The 15,095-nt window shown below is 34.8% G+C and overlaps 1 protein-coding gene across 18 annotated transcripts in view; it reads right to left on the minus strand.

Annotated features, from left to right (window-relative positions):
• LOC117204014 (kazrin) overlaps positions 1-15,095 on the minus strand; it is a 141,090-nt gene that overhangs the window by 78,856 nt on the left and 47,139 nt on the right. For 2 of the 18 annotated variants that reach the window (XM_033441000.1, XM_033440990.1), the window contains exon 1: positions 7,952-8,182. The exons of 15 other annotated variants lie outside the window; for them this stretch is intronic. The gene's annotated coding sequence lies outside the window, so the exon portion shown is untranslated. Of the gene's footprint in view, positions 1-7,951; positions 8,183-11,100; positions 11,190-15,095 lie in introns of those variants that run through there. One more of the 18 variants, XM_033440999.1, reaches the window with a different exon arrangement.

A 15,095-nucleotide genomic window follows, 5' to 3' on the forward strand; every position in this document is an offset into this window, starting at 1 on the left:
TGTGATTTGTGCTATATTTTATATATGTTTTTATTTCTATACATTCTATACATTTTTACAATTGCAAATTTTAATTATTGAGGATGATGGTGTAATTAACCAGGTGAATTAGGATGAAAAAGCGAGGATAAAACTTTAGTATGGGAGTCAATTTTGGAGGAAATAAGAATAGGAAGTACAGAATTTAAAAGTTAAGTAATATAAGGCAACTGTATACTATAAATGGAATAAATAAAATCTAGAAAATCTAGGTCGGAAATGTACAATAAAATGTCTTCGTGGCAGGTTACTTCCGGAGAATACAAGAATAGAAAATCATCTGTCATAACTGATCCCACATTTCCAATTCAGTTTAATCAAATAATGAAAATCTCGTTAATGGCAACTAAGATTATCTCACAACTTAATAACATTTTCTAAAAAAAAAAAAAAAGAAAAAGAAGAAAAAAGAAAAAATGTTTAGTCCATAAAAATGAACTGCAGTGAAGACGATCTCACAGAATCCCATGATAGAACTAAATCTTGTATCAACAAGTTCCATCGGTCTTAAGCTTTTACCATTATTCACGATCTTCATCGGAGAATGCGTCTTCTAGAAAACATCCTACAAATTACACTACTTTTTCTTCGGTGAAATGAACCAACACAGAATAAATTATAATTGTAAATGAAACAATCGGGCTATAAAGTTGTTCTGCCTGATATCTCAATTAGGCGAACACGAATCGCGTTTGTTTCGCGAATATGTGCTTGATATGGCCAGAGATCTGAATTACACGTTCCATATCGTAGATTCTCGTATGATGTAGCAAAAATTAATAATTCCTACGTGAAGCGACCTTTAATCTGAAAATCTATTAGATTTCACATTTTTAATTATCTTCGTATTTCCATTCCATTCCCATCCATTTCCATTTCCACAAATGGAATAGAATATTAGAGTATAATGAAATCAGAATATACTGTGTATACATCCCACTTTTAATCTTCCCACGCAATTATTTCCCAAAGTACCCATTGTTGTAAAGGATATTTTAAGTAAAATTTCTTCTGTTTCAGGGTGGGCGTCTTATGATGACTATCAAATTTGTCCAGGTGGAGGCGTCTTCGAGATCTCAAGATGACTTTTTCTTAGATAGAACTATACATTTTTTTATAGACCATTCGATAGAGTTTTTAATTCTCTACAAAAAAGTATTAAGGTATTTGTATCTGAAAATGCTTAGTTTCAGAGATATTTCAATGTTAATTTCATCAAACTGAGTGTATGAAAGACCAGGAAAACATGAACATAGAAGCACGTTATCTTTCCTAGTCTTTCATACGCCAGGTTTTACAAGAATGAAGTTAATATATTTTCTAAACTAGTTATTTTTCGACTCAATTGACTGTACACTCTTTTATAGATAATTGAAAAATGTATCTGATGGTGCATAAGAAACGTATAGTTCCATTTAAAAAACAATGGTCACCTTAATATTTCGAAGACACTTGCATCTAGATAAGATCTGTGGCCATCACAAGACGTCTCCTTCGAAACAAAAGAAGTTTTATTCGAAACACTTTTTCGATTAATGTATAGTTCAGAAGTTATTTGCCGGTTAAAATGAGACAACCTGTATAGTAGAATATTACAATACGTCGTTACTCCTCGAATAATATTTATACAATTTTTATATTCAACACCATTATATTGCAATGGCAAAGAGTTGTCGATAATCCCATTGTTTTCGATTGCAGTTACGAGTTCCATCGAGGAGAATGCAATTTAAGGGCACACTTTCTCGTAATCCACGGACAAAGATGCACTATGCTGGACAAATAGAAAGTGGAAAAAGTAGGCGAACGAATCGTAATACATTTATCAGTCGAGTCGCATTTACGATGCCCAAGAGTCTGTGGCTGATACTCGATCGACGAGAAATAAAGCGCAGCCAATTCTTATATCTGCCCTTTTCTCTTTTCACACGTTTCGTTTCCCCTTACACGCGTTTTCTTCTGTCTTCGCCTTTTCCTTTTTATTGATCCTCTTGCAATTTCATTCCATTCCATTCTCAGCTCACTTTTTGCACATTTTTAACACTTTCTTTTATTCTTCACTTCTTCCTTCATATTCTTCCATTTTTAGTTTTCTAGTTTTTTCTATATTCGACGTAATCTTTCTACAAACTTTGTATTTGTGTCGTTTTCCTTAAGCTTCTCCTCTACGAAAACGAGATCTCTCGTATCTTCGTCTGTTTCCTCTCATTGTCCCGTTTTGTAATTTCTTATGTCTGTATATTTCATAATTTCTTGCAATATCTCTTGAAGAGATTTGTCTCTCTTGTAATCTTGTTTCTTAGTCGGCTTTGTCTTTACTTTTCATCTTTTCGCTACAAATAGATTTCTATCTTAATATTGTTATTTAATTTCTTCTCCCTTCTTGTTATTCTTTTCGTTCTCGATAATTGGTGTCTACAAATTTTCTTCACTATTGAATCAGCATATAATTTGCTTCCTTTGAACTTTCACTTTCTCGTTGTTTCTAATTCTTTTACACCGTCTACCATTCCCCTTTAATTTCATCTTATTCTTCCAGTAGATTCTTTATCTATGATCATTTAGATCTTTCTTTGATCTGTAGGACTTCCCATTTCTTCACTTTCTCTCTTCGGGGTTTTTAAATACTTTCATCGGCCCGTTAATTTACTTTCGTTATTCACTTCCATTTCTATCCTTCTTCTATCTCATCTCTGTAATCAACTTCTAATATCATCTTCTTCCTTTACGAATTACATTCTTGGGCAATTCTACATTCACACGTTATACAATGTCATAAATACCTTTCTCAGTTCTCTTTTCTTTTACATTAATTCTGCTTTTATCTTTGCGCAGAATATTCTGCGAACCCTTTTGCTTTAATTTCATTCTCTTTTATTCCTTGACTCCCTCAATTCGATTCGACGCTGTAATATTGTTTGTTCGCTTCCGTTCCCCGAACCCACTTGTAACCCATTGAAACAACCACGATACAACGCCGATAGAGCGTAGTAGCATACAGTGACACAAGTTAAACCGAATCTTTCCCTACGGATATGCCGCATAGATACGTACATGGTATCGATTGCGACCAGAAAACGATAGCATCGAGACAAATAACACACAGGGAAATACGTGTATTAAAATTCTGTTCGCCTCGGATCGAACGTCGATATTGTTGGAGAGAGGTGTACCATCTGATAAAGGAAGCTGTAATATTATTAAGAGAATGAAGACAGAAAAATTAAAACAGACGTAACATTTTTGAAATTCCAAATTTCTTTTTCACTTTCCCTTTGCCTTTCTGCTGCTATTACTGTTTTACCGCCTTTTTGGTTTTAGAATTATCTATATAAATTTTACTACTATTAAAACAGCAGAGTTAATGGGCGCAACATTGATAACGCATGACGTATGTATATACTTAATCCAGCGACGAACATTTCCCCTAAAACTCGCGCTAGAAGAAACATCGCTAATCCTCCGAGGATTATCTGACCTAACCTACAGTCACTGGTAATCCCACCTCCCTCTCAGGAAGTAAAAATACAGCTAAAATAAAACGAAGTTTACTTTGTCGCAGTCATACGAGGAATATAATCCAATAATCTCGCGGCGTGTAATTTTCAACTAGTTAAAAATTACGGAGAAGATCTGCATGGAAAATGAAGGGATTTCGCTACGGATATATCGTTGCGCACAGGGAATATTAAATGAAAAAAATGTCCCACTACCATTAACTCGCTTCCGTTTCGTGAGTCCACTTGTGTGTCCCCATTGGAGCGAACTACATATATCGCAGAAAGAGAGAGAGAGGATCGAGTAGGTTACGGTGTTGCAGCGAATTTCTCGTCAAACGAATCGAGGGAGACGCGAATCCTGTCACGAAGCGATAGCCGTAAACGACAACTAGACTGCGAATATTTATGCAGATTTATATTTTTACGACTATAATCTACAAAATGGAACATAACGAATAAAATTCTCTGATTATCACGCAAACAGAATTAACATAGTTGATCTTTCCATAAATATAGGGGGTACATGATAGGTCGGGTGATGATTCTACATGCAAAAATAAGTCAGAAAGGAGGAATGACATTTTTTCGTTTAAGGTTTCGTTTTTGAAAAAAAAAAAAATGAGTTTAGAAACTCATCAGGTACATGTGCATTAACTGGAAGTTTCGAATTACCAAACTTCTGTTTATATTCGCGTCTACTTCTTAATATTGCGCTACTGGAAGAAAACTAAACATTTACGAAAATATTTTTACCTAAATCGTGAAATAATTTCAAATTAAAATGACATTTCCATTACTCTTCTCTTTTTATGAAACAATTATTAAATTAATTAGAATATCTTAATATAAAAATTGTATATTGATGTATATCTAATATTCTAGATTAATTTCAATTTTGCCAGATTCATATCTCCCATCCAGTACAATAAGAATATCTTCACTAGAAAAGATTTTTCAATATTGTGCAATATCTCAGAATAAATTTCTTTCTTTTATTATGTGGAATAATAAAAACATTTTAACCTAATGACCCCTTTGTATCATTTCAAACGATTCTGTCGTCTTAATGTCTCCATTATCCGCGATAATTGGAATATGCCGACTGAGAGTTTCCTTACTATTGCACAATACCGCCAGTTAACCTAAAAATTCCGGTATCTCTTCCTTTGTCATCGCAGGGACTCAGCTGTTCCGAAAAGAAGATTTCTAGGTTGAAGTGGACCGTAAATAATAACGTTTCACAAGCGAGCACGATTCATGTCATGGTGTTAAAACGTATCGGGGCGTAACCAAATCCTCGAGAGCCAGTTTCGACGAGATTGCAGTGGTACCGTTCGGTTTTCATTGATTAAAAAAAATCTCATTGTTAATCCTGGTAACAAGATTGAAATCGATCGAAATAAAGTAAACATTCGAGTAACTCTATCCCGTGCATCTGCTCGAAAAGAAGAAAATATCAATATGTATTTATCGGTAAATAAATTCATTTATTAAGTAATTCCATAAATATCTATATATATTTAAGTTTAGAAGGTAGAAAATTTTATTGATAAATATTACATTATTATATTATATTCATCGATGAATAGTTTATTATTTGAAGTTGTTTGGTTTCCCTCTTGAAAAATTAATAAAGTTATGGCGCAAAATATTTGGTTACTGCTTGGGAATTGTCTGTTTGTATCTCTTTTTATAGTATTTTAGCGTAACGATCGAAGTAAATGCAAATTTGTTCAAGTATTAATTTATTCTTTCATTCTAATTTAGCAATTTATTGATATCGATCATTTCTCTATCAATGCTATTCGTTATTTTTTCAAATCTGCTACCTGTGAGCCTCGTTATCATATGATTTTATCTCAGATATTCAAAATGCAATATAAGAGATGAAATTGTTTACGGAATGAGCTTACTATAGTTTCGAGATTCCGCAATTTCTACATCAATTTGTACTTGTTTCCGTGCAGTAAATTTCCTCAAACTAGCATCGGATGGAACGATCGCAAATATTCGAGCTGAGATTTGTTTCGACGTATCACGATAAATATTATGAAATTAAACAGGAATTACACGACATCTCGTAAAACGCGTCCAACTCTCAAACAAGTCCGCCTGAGTTTGTCCCAATGCATGAGACTGCAAACATTCTCATATTCGACTAATATTTGCCCGGAGCAAATATAAAACTCAGCATTTCCGATACGTCTTCTGTGTAACCAGAGTGGATAAGCAAGGTTGTGTATTTGGTGCATCGATTTATCGTACAATAGCAAAACAATCGAAAAATGTATCTTTTGCTATAAACTCATAGTTAGCAAATTTGAATCGATAGTTAGAAATTTGATTTAAGAATTCAGAGAAAAAATTGTACGAGTACATTTTTTTTCTAAAAACGATAGTATGTAACTGGGAACTTGTTAGATATTTTAAAACTTTTATGAATATTATTATTGAAAGAGTTAACTATAAGTAATTAAAATAAGTTTAATTTTATACAGAGATTTCTCGAATTAAACTCTTGAATAATACTGGAACGTTGTGTGTACATTTAAGTTTTGTTTAGTTGAAATATGATTCCAGATGATACAGAGATACCAATGATTACATATGTGCACACTATTGTCGCTAGGTATTTCAAAATATTTATTAATATCTGTGTCGTTTAACAGACACAGTATATGAATATTTAGGTTCCGTTTAATTCAAACATTATTCCAAAAGATGCAATTCCCAATGCGTTGCAAAATATTTTTTGGTATTTTGTTCATATTTGTAAATTTTGTTCTGTCTTCCTTTTTTAAAAAATTCGTCCCTGGACAAGTTAAAGATTTCGTCACTTTTTCACCGAATCCATCAATTATTTATACTTCGAAACTTACGAAATTACTTCGCTTGCAACAAATTACTAATAAAAACATGCCATATTTTACAAACACAGAATGATTGCACATCATTATCTTTAAAGGCTTTCGATTAAGGTTATTCCAGAGGCTGACTTTAAAGAACCATTTCGCCGAAGATACTCGTTCACGATATACAATTCGAAACGAGTTTAAGACACACGAGTAGAACGCCTACGTTTGCACTTGGATTACACGTATACACAGAGAGGGGAAACTCAACGACACAGCTTATTCACGAAATTTTCACCTTCCTGAAATACCACTGTGCCATTTGTAAAAACAAAGATACGCAGAACATTTCTACGTCAAATATTTCACTTATACTTGAGAAGAGAAAAAAGACTTTTATCCTCGCAAATAGATTTACTTTTCTTGAAACATTCTTTAAGATAAATCCCTCTCACAAAAAATGATTCCAAAAATTCCTTCCACATGCAAACACTCGTCACCACTTTCTATTAAATTTACTGATGACACGAATATTCCAATGAAATTAGCTTTAATTGCTACTGTTTGCTAATAGAAAACACATAAAAGCTTTCTGCAATATTGACTGAGGTCAATCAAGCATAAACCACGTTTATCAATATTGCCAATAATACGTTATGCACGTGAATAACGTTGAAAGTTCGGTTCTCAAAAATTGTGTAATTTCTACTACCATCTATTATTTACTTCTAATAAAAGACAGAAACATGATGACACTGCTCGTAATTCTAGTACGACAGCTTTTTGTATGAAGCTTCAAACAGGAAGAGATTACATCTTAGGAAGGAGTATCTGATGTTTATATGAAAATTCCTAGGACAAATCGAATACGATATCAACGAAACACCGTGTACAATAAATCTACTAAAATTAAACGCGTCACACAAATCTTACGCGCAATGTTATGATCACCTATAATCCAGTTCGATACCAGTTACCGATTAGCAGAGAGAGAGAGAGAGAGAGAGAACAAAAACAGAGGACACAAATCAAAACTCTATCAAAACGCTCACTAAGTCACTTCAATTCGAGCAATATTTTATTACACGCGGATACACTCAAAGTACGCGTGCTATGATCACCCATGATCCAATGACACCAGTTGAAGGTAGCCGAAAAAAAGAAGAAAAGAGCGAAGGAAGGAAATAAAATCAGAGAACGAAAATATAAACTCTCTGAAAACTCTCACGCGTCGTGAGAGATTCACTCGCTTCGGTTTGAGCAATATTTTATTATCCGGTAACGCGCGCAGCGTACGCGTAGGACGATAATTTCAGGCGAAGAATTCGAGCAAACGAACCATGGAAAAATCCTGTCCCGGCAACGATACAACGCCGTTGCTCCGAGCCAAATTCCGTTAGGAAGATTAATTGGAATCCCCTCTATATGCCCCTCTCTTTCTCTCCGTTAAAATACGCGCTTTACATCACGCCACGGAGACCTTTTTCAAAGCTCTCGAACCTTCATCGCTTCCTATACGTATATGTTTTATTTCTATTTTCGCAGCGCGTACATACATACCTTTTTCATACGAAAAACGATCGAATCGGGAAAAGTAAATCGATTCCACTAGCAAACAGCGTGCAGACACACCAATAAATCGTCCAACTCACTGATAAAAGAAAACAAAATCTTCGAGAAGATAACAAAATATATCGAAACAACAGATACACATTCGCACGCGTGTGAAACGTTTCGACGTGTGGAACACACGATAACGCGGTTCGAACACCGGTTCGTCGAGAACTGAGGATAGCGGAGGCGAGACTCGAACGGTGTCGGTCGACCTGGCTGGGCCCTGCGTCGGGCCTTCACGTGGTGGGGGGAAGTCCCCTCGTTTCACGAGCCCCCGAGCTACGGCTCGATCGTGCCGGGGTTACCACCGCCTGCTGTCAGATAGTAAGCAACGACTTCGCCGCACCGAGCTATTATTACAACCGTTATTATCGTTATTATTCGCCCCGGTTTTTATTCCAGTCGTGTACGAGAGAAGGGTATAGGGATTTCAACGAATGTATTTCGGTGAATGATACGAGCGCATATATTATCAGAGGATTACTATAGAGTAACTGCGACTAATATGCAACACTTGATTTTAAAAGCTTGTCAAATAGAGAAACAGCCTTTTTCTCCAGTGAAACTGACCTTAAAACACGACAAAAGTAATAGACATTTGTGCGTTAGTTAGTTAGCTATACAGAAGGTTTAAATGTCTTAAAGTGGTGGTAAACAAATATAAAAAAGAATCAAATCAAGCGATGGACAGAAACACCTAAGAATATGTATATAGGAATATTTATTTAGATAAAAAGGACAGATAGGGAAATATCTTCCATTTTTCTAACTGATATTATATTATGTTAAGTTTCTGTCTTTCGCATGCTGAACGCGCGAATGACGCACCTGACACACATTCTTCGTGATCCCAATGAAAACAGCAAATACATTGCACTCATTTCTCACAATTATTGTCTCTTTCGTAATTGCCGCCATAAAATAAGTGTAGTTCCGTATCATCAACATCAGTAACAGTATCACCGATATGTCCCATATTATGTACACTCAACATGTTACGTATTCGGTACATAGGTATTTTGTCAGAAAAATAATGATTATACTAAGAAGAAAATAAATGTAACGATAAATTTCTTTTGAATATTCAAACTCGAACATGTTTGATGATGAATCATATAAGAGTAATATTTTTGAACTTGTCCAGTGAAAATTTTTGTTATTTAACTCGGCTCTCAGAAATTTCTATATGCTTTCAAACACAATAATTGACATTTGACGACAGATTTCCAAGTGAAGCTAAAATGTGAATGCGCTTGTCTTCTGCTTTTAATATAAAATATAAATAACTGCTTCAAATATAAAAAATGATAGAACTAAGTATAATATGACTACAATACACATAAATAATCAATGGATGAACGGGTTGTCAAAGGATTTTAGCGGCCTGACGGAGACATTGATGAATGCATTTGATTTTAGAAAGATTTCAATGAATATTTCTTGAGGGTAGCATTTATGGTAATTGGGGACTTATTAGGGAATTGAAGTTAGGATTTATGGTAATTGGGAATTATTGTTGCGGCAGAAATGAAAGCCTGGGGATGATGAGGTAATAGAAGTTGGGACTAATTGCATCGTGGGATTAGTGCTAGGGTGACAATAAAATATTGGGTATCATCATCAAAGTAAAAGTGAAAGGATGATACACAGATTACTTAATATGCAGGTTGAGAATGTGACTTCACTGCGACTGTCACTCATATGGTACTGCATTTTCATTTTCCACTAAGAAGTACGAACGAAAGACTTGGTAAATACAGAAAACGTCTCTATTAACCCGCTATTTTCCCAAGAACGTACCAATTATCCAAAATCATCGCTCTACATATAATGACTCTGGGAAGCATATATTTTCGCAGTTCCAAGTAACTTTTCTATCGTAACTAAAAAAAATACACAACAAGAAACTATTCACATAGAACACAGTAGCTGCCGCGTTAACGACCGTACCAGCGAGCACAGTATTTGATTAACGACGTTGGCGTGCAATTAGGGAAGCTAGAAAGTATCTTTAATATAAAAGCCACGATGAATCCTCGCGGATTTTAATTAAACTGAGTCGTACTCGTTTCCCTCTTTGAGGCGCAGATGTTCCGGTTTTAAAAACCGACCGAAGGTAAATATCTCGTAACAAAACAGAAAAGTGGAGAAAAAGGAGAAGGGAAAAGTAAAGTATGTGCGTATCTATGTGTGAGCGAAAGAGAAAGAAATTGATAGAAAAGAGAAGAGGAGCGGAATAACATTGCAGAACACCAAACACCTGAGCCGAGACCGGTTCACGATATCCACTACCTGACGCCAAACAATACATTATTGTGGGTGCACACCCGTGTCAGCTTGCATTCACGAATGTACATACGGAACATTTCATTCGCGCCTCTGGTATACATTTTTTTTTCTCTCTCTCTAGTGTTAATGTAACGACGATACCGCGGATCGAATGGCGGCCATTGTTTCCCCTGATCATTCTCTTCATACGACATGCATTATGTTTCTACGCATTGCAACTTGCGTGTTATACCATCGCGAGAATTCACGTACAAGTATGTAGGTACATATGTATACATACGATTCTTTTATTTCATTTTCCTTTGCTTCCTTCAATCTGCTAACTGGGTCATTCCTTGGCCGAGAACACTTTTAAACATTGGAGTCATGAAAGATGTATTCAGATAAAAAATTTGTAAAAACGTATTCACGTCGCGTAGGTCAATTCTAATTTTAGCGAGCGTATAAGCTTAACATTTTATAAAAATGTATTCACTTCGGATATGCTGGCTTTAATTTTAATAAATGCGGGTATCATGTGGTGTGTTTTTAACGAAGGCGAACGATTTTGGAGAAAATAAATTATTTTATCGGAAATATAGATGTTACGTGTTTTTATGAGTTATCTTGTTTCTTTAATTACTAAATGGGTTAATCTGCTTAATTAGGCTATTTTTTCTTCTAAAAGAGAGTTCGCTGTGCTTTAGTGCAATTCGTTCTACGTGTATTATACTTTTGAATCTCGTATGTTGAAGGATGGGAGGAAAAACTTAATTTTTCTTTTTTTTTTTCATTGAACTGAAACTTCGTGAATAGATCACACTCACCGTGTGCGTATTTAGAGCGTGCTGTCAGCTTCTTGGAACTTGAACTCTGTACATATAGCTTTCTTTAAAGAGATACTGCAAATACGTACCTGAAACAGAAAGAAAGAATGAAGTTAGCTTTGTGTTACTTTATTTTCAAACGTTTAGTAATCTGTTTATCCAAAATTGCTTGACACATACCATTTCAACGCGACACTTTTTTTTTTATCAGAGAACAAATATTTTCATCGAAATAAGAGTCGGAACTCGGGAAAAACGCAAGGCATGATAAGATGAATAAAAAATAGCATTCGCTCATGTTTCACCGTTATCAAAAATTGATGCTGTTGTTTCTCTGTGGCATACTTCCCTCCCAATTTGTCAATTTTTCCCATTAATCTCTGTTTTGAGAAGAGACTTTTTTTTGCAACGCTTGTGAAGAGAATTTCAAAGATTTGCTTACAGACTCGATAACTCGTATATGAGTTTCTCTGGAGCCAAACTTAATTTCATTATACAATTACATAATTAATCTTCTTCTTCTTTCTTGTTATTTATAGTCGCATCAACTACGAGGTTATTAGCGAGTACCACACAATTAACGTTCACCTCTCGAGACACAAATGAGTTACTTCCATAAATTCATTTATCTTAAGAGGATGACATAAATGATAGTAAATTTTGAAGTAAATTTAAAAAACGGCATTTCTAACATCATCACTTTCCTGTATCCTTTAATTTATAGAGTTGAGCTTAATTTATGGCTCCTAAAAATAATTCATTACTACTCGTAAATCCAATAATGTTAATATGATATTAATATAGGAATAAAAAAAGGCCCTCTGATATTAATGTAAGGATAAAAAATATTTGAAAAAAAACGTAAGGTCACTTGAATATATAACAATTCGCAGCAAACAGATTGGTAGGCATCAAATGTTCCATGGTGCAACTAATTCCTTCGTCAATACGATTTGCGTTATCAGTACCGCAAGACCCTCCGCTAATTCTCAAGCTGCTCGAGCCCTCTCGACCTCCATGGCCTTCTCTCCAACCCTTATCTCGAGTGGAAAGTGGCAAGGAGGCGCGATGCCAGCTCGGAGCCAATGCTTTTCCAATAAGCTGCTGAAATTCTGTACGAAAGAGAGCTTCAAAAACGGAGAATTCGCCAGGAGAAGGATCGGACCAAGACTTTAGGGGATGGTAGGAGAAAAAAAAATAGAAGAGAAAGAAAAGGGTGGCTCGGACTTGAATAATGCACTGCGCGTATATCCTTCGTCCGACTGTTCGTGTCTTTGGACTTTCGACAACAGCGGGAATCAGCTTTCGCGAATTTCTTATCCCCTTTGTGTCTGCTCTAACCCCCGTGGCTGTCGACTGCTGTCAGACGATCGATCCGCCATGGCCTTTAATGAAATTTCTTGCGTGTTGTACCTGCATTTCTTTTTATTATTTGCGTACATACTGTATAAATGTATTTCTACTTTTTGTTTAGCTTCGGTGTAACGCTATAAATGCGTTAGAATCAGACTGCGAATTTTTGTGCACAATGTAGTTTCATGAATATAAATATACAGTCAGCGTAAAAAATATTCGTATAGTAATTAATTTCAATTTTGTTAACGACATTTCAACAAATAAAAATGCATTGTATGCAAAAAAATGCAGAATAATTTTCATAAAAAAGAAAGATGAGCTACATGTATCCTTTGCGAAAGTATTAACAAATATTTAAAAAATGACAAACATGCGTAATACGTATTCGCACAATTACAATTTAATGAAGAAAGCTAATAAGACCTATCTAATATCTTATTTTAATTTTATTTTGATTTTATTATCGCTTGAAGCCGTCGTGGCATGGAATTTATCAACTTGATGAATATTCTACTTGCGATATTCGTCCATTCTTTTTAAAGAGCGCTCTTTAAATCATTGTTTGATGAAATATGGTGACTCCGTTTATTTTGTTTCGGATTGGTGCTCCCATATATTTTCAATAATGTTTATATCTGGAGACTGTGCAAGTGTTCTTAAGTGTTTCCGAACATTTTACAGGATCCACGCTCGCGTATTAATAGCATAATGCTTTCGATCGTTATCTTGCATCAGCATGAAATTGTCTTTCAAACCATTTTTTTCTGCTCTTTGATGCAGATTATTTTTTAAAATATCTATGTACATTTTATCCTATGAAGCGGTAGCTGTAGAATATATTTTATGCAATATATTATTACACCTATAATTTTACCACGTGCTAGATATTCATTAATATTTTCACAACAAAAACAGGTATCGCATAGATATCGCACTTTGCTTGAAAATTATTCTGGAGATTTGTTAGAATGTGTATATATCTTTCATCTGTTAAAACTTTGTTACTGAACGTTATTCCACAGTAATTTTGTTAAAGTACTGTACGCATATTTTTTATGCCGATTGTATAGCCGGACAAAAGACAATGTACAGTATAAGAAGTATAAAAATACACTATGATTTAAAAAATTGTCTTCATATTTAATAAAATTAATAAATAAACGTGATACATGCCATATGTAGACTAGATGAATGCTACCAATATGGTAAAATATATCTGGTACAAAAGTTGCTAAAATTCATAGCGTGTCAATTTGAAACTTCATAACTTTAAGAACAATTTAACACTAAGTAGTCCTTCTGAATGTTTCATCTTGTGTTAATCGGAATAAATGATTCCGAAATGATAAACTTAACAGATTAAAAGGATAATAATATAGGAACGTCTGTTCTGACATTTATCGGGGAATTTTCACGCATCTTTAACCAGTAATAGCGGGCCGACGCGAGACAAGAGGCAATAAAGTTTATGAGAAACATTTAGTGGGACAGTAAATATCGGCATAGGAGAAGAGAACACGATATCGATGGCTTTGTGAATTTAAGTGCTTTCGTATTTATGTACCTACAAATTATACAGAACACTGTGAAATGTTCGAAACCACCCATACATAAATCGATATGCTCGTTCTCCCGAGAGAAGCTGTAAATTCAAAATACATTATCGACTGATCTTACCACCAGAATCATAGTTAACCTATCTCATTATGCTAATAGAACATTAATTTCACTGAAATTCAGTTTTCCACGATATTCGGAGGATGTATATTGCTTAAGTAAAAAAAATTACTACTAAAGGTCTTTTCCTAATCATACCTAGTCATAAACCCTATTTTCCTAATCTTGCTTCGTTTCAATAAACAAAAAAGACTTTGAATATTTTGAGGAAAATCTTTGGTATAAGATCAAAACGAATGCATTGATTATTTTCCGAAAAGAAAACTGGGAGGACAGACACGTATGCTTATGGATTATAAGTAGTTTAGAACGTGACATCCAGAGAAAAACTAAATTTGAAAAGTAAATCTAGGGCTGGAAAAACTAGCTTACCGAAACGGAAACAGGAGCTTCCAAGATTCTTTTCTCCAAAAATGAGAAATCAGGAACCGATATGAGACACCATAACGGTACTTCCGAATTTAGAAACTAAGTAATCTCAATCGAACACAGCGATGAATTTTCGTTTATCGACTGTAAAATAGAAGCTTCTAAGACTCTACTCCAAAAAGGAAAAGACCAGGAATCGATAAACCGATATACCGTACATAGGAATATAAATCCTAAAAAGCCATCGATATCCTAAAATAATATTTCAAAATTTCAGAATTATATTATTAATTATAATTTATTGACACTAAAACAGAAGCTTCCAAGATCCTGGCATGTTTCTGTTTCTCCAAAATGAAGGAAACTAGGAATCGATGCGTATCCTTAAAGGCTATCAGTGCCGTGGAACGTGGCTTCCTCTCTCTCTCTGTTTCTCTTTAAACGAGGAGAAGACTACGATCTCCAGATGGGCTTGTTAAGCGTTGCCCACAGAAAACAAGCCCAGGACCCTTCGCCTCCCGTAGCAAATGGTACAAGGCTTCGAGGAGCAGCTGTCGTTTCACAGTAAAAACCGGGAGGCAGCCAAGACGAGA

The sequence above is a fragment of the Bombus bifarius genome, unplaced genomic scaffold (genome assembly GCF_011952205.1).
Source record: "Bombus bifarius isolate JDL3187 unplaced genomic scaffold, Bbif_JDL3187 scf7180000007975, whole genome shotgun sequence".
Classification (NCBI taxonomy): domain Eukaryota; kingdom Metazoa; phylum Arthropoda; class Insecta; order Hymenoptera; family Apidae; genus Bombus; species Bombus bifarius.